Below are 6,655 nucleotides of genomic sequence, written 5' to 3' on the forward strand. Positions count from 1 at the left end.
TGTTTTTTTTTTTCAGAATATTGAGAGTAGTTTTATTAGTTAGTTATCTTTTTATCTTAAATTATGTAATATTTAAATTGCAACACTTTACATTTCCTGATCCATCTGAAACTGATATACATATATTGAAACAACTTTTACCAGTTTTTTTTAAAGTTAGACTTCAAAAATTGGAAATAATAAAATATTAATTTCATTCCAAAGAACTTGATTTATATATCTAGACAGTTGAATTAGTTTTAAAATTTCAATATCCTAAGGTATCAATAACCCAAAAAATATAAACGTAACAACAATCTCCTCTCATAAATTCTGAAAATAAGCCATGAAGATCATCAAATCAATATGCCATCTAGACCTTTCATATCCATAACTCCTGAAAGATGCATCTATATGTAGTGTATAATCAATATGAGCTATTGCACTAAATGAACTTGCATCCCTGTTATGGATATAGAATACTAAATGGAAAAAAAAAAACAGAAAACTGTAACAATCAATATGTTTCGGAAATATACTGCAAAATGAAATCCTTCCTAATTATTAGGGACAGGCAAACCATTCACCCATCCATGGAATTAATGCATTCCAAATACATATTGCGTTTGCTTTTTTTTTTTTTTTCAATCTTACACAATTAACCATTGCTTTAATAGCATCCTCTTTGTGGACTGATAATGATCCAAATTTCTTATTAATCTTCCTTTCCATGCCATTTTGTCTCATGTCTCATGCCATTTTTTTATAGAAATTAAAGAATGAATTTTCCATATAAATTTAAGAAATAGTATGCTTAACACAACCGAACTTAAGTAGATGATCATGTAAGAAATCCTACTTTAGTTTAATAGATATATTTTGCACTAAGGAACTTGATGCTCTAGTACATGTTATTTGTTCCAATGTGAGCAGGTGATTGTTGGAATTCTGATAGCAAATATAGAAGTTCAATGTCCATACTTCTCCCTTACAAATCATATGAGATTGCAATTGTGAAGTGGTTTTATAAAAAAAATTAATAAATATTCTAAAATCTCACCTTTTATCAATGAAATAACATCTCTCGACAGAAAATTTTGGGACAGCTTCAAAGCTTGGATCTTAGCTTCAAACCAATAGCCATAAATTTCACGACCAATGCAACCCATAAATTCTAGAGACAAATAAGAGGCACTGATCCTCTATCGGTATTCTTAAGACATCCAACGAAGGAGAAGAAAAGTGATGTCTATAATTTCAGTTCACAAAATTTTGACTACCTCAGATTTCCATTTATAAGAATGAAGCAGAGCCCAAATAAAGAAGACAGTTAATTAAAGTAGCCTCAAGTCATAAGTTATTTAGAGACTTGCCTCTGCTTCTTTGATGCCTATTCTTTGTCTAGCTTGACGATGTTCTCTCTTCACTCCTCTGGATTTGTTAAATGCAACACATTAATTACATTAAGAGTTGAACAGATTCAATCTGATGTGAACAATCAAATTTATAATCAGCAACAGAAACACTAAATGAGCAGCAAACAAATAGCATATATATAAGATAAAGAAATAACATTTATCTATTAGCAAGGAAATTACCGATTGAAGAAAGGGTCCTCTTATAACATGTATAGAATAATAAAATAAGATTTAAAAATAAAAATTCTGAACTTGATTAGAATTAATAAGGAAGTAGTTATTACTATTTTGGATTATTTGCAAACAGTCGTATTGAACAAAGTATTGTGGGATGTACACATAATATAACTTATAAGTAATTAGCTTCAGATATGATATGGAAATATATAGTCACAAAAATTAGGAAACAAAGTATATGTCCAATTGAAGCTTGGAGAATCATCTATTTGAAATTGAGTAATGCATATCTTCCTCTATTTTGACAGTTGAACCTTCTAACAAAGTTGTATTATACATTCTTTGATCTCAAGTACGTATTAATAGGAGCAGAGGATTCATACTTTATGCCAACTATCTCAAGCTTCCAAAACTCATCCTCTAGGCAATACCCAATCAATTTCGCAAGATTTGGATGATATAGTTGCCTTAAGTATTTGATTTCCGCCTATTATCCAAGCAACATTATAACTTTTTTCAAATTTCTACTAAATATTATCATCTATGCTCCACAAATGAAAAGAATTTTAAGACATTTATAAAGGAGGCACGTGTTCTTAAGTGTTGCGATTCACCAAAGCATCACTAATTCTCACCTGTATCTGAAAATGGTGCCTGCTTCTTTCTCTTCAGGGTATCTGAGAGTTAGGCTTAAGGTTTCCATGCTTGGCAGGTATGCTTAAATAGCTTTTTCTCCTCCAAGTTTTACTCTATAGGTATCAAGAGGAAAACATTAAGCTTGAGTCCACACAACCTCAGTATCTGCAACCTCCAACCTCCTTTTATGAAACAACTAAAGTTCAGGATATTAAGTCGTTTCACACAGTTTTAATCTCAGAAACTTTGGAAGTGTTAACAGTTAAATCATATATTGGTGCCTCCTTCTGCTGACTTGCGTGGAACCTGGAAGAAATGCAAACTTGACACAGCAAATTGTAACACAACTCAGATAGACATTTAAATTAATACAAAAAAAAAGAGAATAATCTATTAAATTAATATCAGAATGTCTAATTAAATTTTACATGCTCTAGATAATCAATTAAACAAAATAAAACACCATCTGAGAAGGTAAGCTCTTCTGCAATGTATGAAACACGTAACTCTTAAAGTAAGACTACTACAAAACATTGGGTATCTAATTAAAGTGTATGAACAACTTTTATTAAGACATAGAAATTAGAAAGTGCAATTCAGATTATGACAACAGTAAATATATGAAACCCCTTGAATTAATAAAATTGCTTCAGATTGAGTGATATTGATGAGTCAAAAGGCTTCAAATTGTGGAGGACTTACAACTCTTAAGCTTGAGTAAAGAAGCAGATAGACCCATCAAAATAACTATGAAGAAGATGGAATGAATATCGGCTTACCGTAATTGATTCTGCTCACATTTTAGTGTAGAACCAAAGGGTCCATGTAAGAGAAGCACGCCAGAATGAGGTCGTAATCAACATAAGATGTTCTGTTCATAAATTACAGTTGAACCCAGAATATTAAAAAATAAAAAATAACTGTTGAAAAACAACAGAGACGAGGCTTATGTACTTTGATTTGAGGGAATACTCAGCAAATGGTTTTTCGAAGATGCTGGGCACAACAAAGATGGAAGGGAGATATTTGAAAGATCCATCCGCTGCATCAGCTATCCCAAATGTGAGGTAGAAACCCTAGAATAAATAAGAGCATCGATTAGATGAGGAAGAAATTAGATGAAGAAAAATCAAACCCTATAATAGCCAGCAAATGTTTACCTCTTAATTTGAACCCAAAGCATCAATTGCTTCATTGGCTGAGGAAAACCCATGAGGAAATCTATAAAAGGGAAAGAGCTGCAAATGTTTATCTCTTCTTCAGAAAAAGAGAGTATGGATTAACAAAGATGAGACCAGTAGAATAGTGAGAAAGAGAGAGCAATTAATAGAGATAGAATAATGGGCATAGACAGTTGAGTGAGGGTAGAGATAGGCAGTTGAGTGAGTGAGCGAAACAGAGAAATGAGAGAGAGAGAAAACTACTGATTGATTGAGAGAATATGAATTAAATAATTAATAAAAAATGTATAAAATTGACACATCAATTCGATTACTATTAGTGTGACACGTGACAAGTGAGGTTTCTGCTTTTATAGTAGTAATAGATAGATAGATTTTATAAAAAAGTAGTCAATTATTTTTAAAATTAATTTAATTTGAATTATCATTAAAAAAATATATATTAATTTCAAATATACATAATATAATTTTTTTTTCATAACATGATATAAAATTATTTAAAAGTAAATATGTCAATTTATTTATTTATCTAAATTATATAAAAGTTTCATACCCCGTGCATCGCACGGGTTTTCGACTAGTATATATAATAGTGAAAGCAGAAAATTTGTAAGAAGAGTTTTAAATCTATTTTGGCCTAAAGTTTTTAGGTATCAATTTAGGTTCTACGTGTAAAATAGTATTAATATAAGTAGGAATGTAAACGACGCGGAGCAGGGTGGGGAATGCATTTTTCATCCCCGTCTTCAACTAGTCGGAGATTCTCCATCCCCGCGAGTTAGATGGGAAATTTGTTCTCTGTCTCCGTGGGATCCCCATCCCCATTTAAAAACACTTTTTCCTATTTCACATTTCCATCCATGCGGGGGAATCACCATTTATATTTTAAAAAAATCAGTATATATTTCTTTTATTTTCTCATTTCTGATTTTAGGTTTTGTTCGAAAGAATGACAGAGATACTATGTCTTTAATTTAATTTAGGCTAGAAAAAAATATCTATTTAGCCATTGACTATATTTTATTTATCTCATTTAATTTTTTATTTGAAAATAAGTCTATTTTTTTTTTAATTTTTTTTTGGTAGAAAAGGAAAAGAAAAAACAACCAACAACAACTACCCTGGGAAAAGCCTAGGGAAGCTAACCCCAATCCTATCCTCTAAAAGAAGAGGAGAGAGGAAACTAGGGGACACAAAAAGGGTAGTAACACCTAACATCCCCTCATGGCCCGCCGCCGCCAAGCGATCAGCAACTCGGTTCTGCTCTCTAAATATGTGACTGAACTCTAAGATCTCGAAGGAGGAGCAAAGCCTTCTAATAGCTTTGATAAGGTTGCGACTATTAAGACCCATAGTATGATTTTCAAAAATCATTTTGATGGCCTCCATATTATCAGACTCCACAATAAGCCTCTTAACACCCAGTCTTTTAGCAAGATTGATACTAGTGAGAATGCCCCAGAGCTCTGCTGAGAAGGAAGAACCTAACCCCAAATTCTGGGTGAACCTAGAAAGCCAGGCACCCCCTGCATCTCTAAGAACACCTCCGGCCGCAATCTTTCCATTGCTGAGGCAGGAACCATCAGTATTCAGCTTCACAACCCCCTCTCTCGGTCTGCTCCATCCCACGAGATGGACATCACAAATCTGGGAGGATCTGGCAAGGGACTCTCCTTTGAAACTATCAATAATAGAGGAAAGTTTTTTCAAGAAGAACTCAGCTAAGTTTGTCAAAAACACAGTTTTATCTCCAAAAACTTCCTCGTTTCTCCACTTCCAAACTTGGTGACAGATAGTTGCAAAGAAAATGTCACCATGCTCCATGTAAGAGAGTAACTTACCACTAATACCATCAGAGAACCAGTCGTCCCCAGAATGGGCCATGAAGGAAGAGAAAATATGGTGTGGGAGAATTTTCTTCCAAACCTCTTTACTTTTAGAGCAATCCCTAAAAGCATGGCACAAAGTCTCAACATGGCCTCTGCATCTACTGCAAGCTCCTGAGTCAGCCAATTGCCTTCTGTGCCTATCCGAATTAGTAAGTAACCTGTCCTTAACGCCCAGCCACAGGAAACTCCTAATACGGTAAGGGACTTTGAGGGTCCAAATGGACTTCCAAACATCCGAGGGAGGATCAGACCTATTGAGGGAAAAAGCTTCAAAGGCAGATTTGCAAGAATAAACTGCATTGTTAGTCAGCGCCCAACAATGCCTATCCATGTCTTCCTCTTGATTACTCACCTTCACTCCCCGAACTCTAAGGAGAGTCTCCAGGCTAAAGAAAGTATCAAACTTTGACCAGATCCAGTCCCCTTCCGAGTCCACCACATCGGCAATCCTCCAGTTACGGATATCACTGGGCGAGGGGGAAGTACACACATCTATTAACGGTTTATCCCCAATCCAGGTATCAAACCAGAAACTAATGGACTTACCATTACCCACCTCCAGACCAACCCCAAGCAGAACTCAGCAAACACAGCGCTAAGCCCTTTCCAGAAGAAGGAGCAATTGACAACTCTCTCCTTAGGGCCCCCGAAGATTTTGTCTTTCCGATACTTACCACAAAGAAGGCGAACCTAAAGAGAGGAGGGGCATTGCCACATACGCCAAAGGAGTTTCATTAATAAAACTTTATTATTGTCATTTGCTTTCCTAATGCCCAGACCACCAGAATCTTTTGGCTGGCAAACCTCACTCCAAGGCACTAGATGGATCTTTCTTCCCTCCGCAGCTTCCTGATAGGGGTATTTCATCCCTATCTTTTAGCGTGATTTACGGGTTGATTTTGGATAAAATAAATAAATTTAATTACAAAAATAAAGTGTTTTGATAAAATAAAGAAATAAAAATAAATCTCGTACTCTCAGTTAATTTTCCGTGCTTTTGATTAGTTTAGGAAATAAAAACGTCAAGCTAACTCGGCTCGCAAGATTTGTATTTCAGGTACGAGCAAGGAGCAAAAATCTACTCAAATACGCGTGGCGTATCATCCTTTACGCGGGGCGTGAAACATGTTGTCAGTAATAATTGCCTTATCCACAGGCGCCATGTGGAATTGACTCAGCATACGCGGGGCGTATGCCAACCTACGCGGGGCGTATGACACATGTCGGAAATAATTGGCCTAATCCTGAAAGTCAGACTGCACTGTCTCCCTGAGTCAACTCTTCGTACGCGGGGCGTATAACCATATACGCGAGGCGTACCAGGCAATTCCTCAATGATAAAAACTCAGAGACTCTTTTACGTGGGGCGTACTTC

The 6,655-nt window shown here is 35.3% G+C and overlaps 1 long non-coding RNA gene across 3 annotated transcripts; it reads right to left on the bottom strand.

Annotated features, from left to right (window-relative positions):
• Positions 1–304: 304 nt before the first annotated feature.
• On the bottom strand, positions 305–3,609 carry LOC136234970 (uncharacterized). 3 transcript variants are annotated; one of them, XR_010691585.1, is made up of 5 exons: positions 3,371–3,609; positions 3,165–3,286; positions 2,990–3,081; positions 2,210–2,532; positions 305–1,410 (listed from the first exon to the last, which is right to left on the bottom strand). It is a non-coding gene; the product is annotated as an uncharacterized lncRNA (long non-coding RNA). The 3 variants fall into 3 exon arrangements; XR_010691583.1 differs by having other exon boundaries at positions 635–1,464; XR_010691584.1 differs by lacking the exon at positions 305–1,410 and adding an exon at positions 1,488–2,061.
• Between the last annotated feature and the right edge of the window lie 3,046 nt (positions 3,610–6,655).

This window comes from Euphorbia lathyris, chromosome 7 (genome assembly GCF_963576675.1).
Source record: "Euphorbia lathyris chromosome 7, ddEupLath1.1, whole genome shotgun sequence".
Classification (NCBI taxonomy): Eukaryota; Viridiplantae; Streptophyta; class Magnoliopsida; order Malpighiales; family Euphorbiaceae; genus Euphorbia; species Euphorbia lathyris.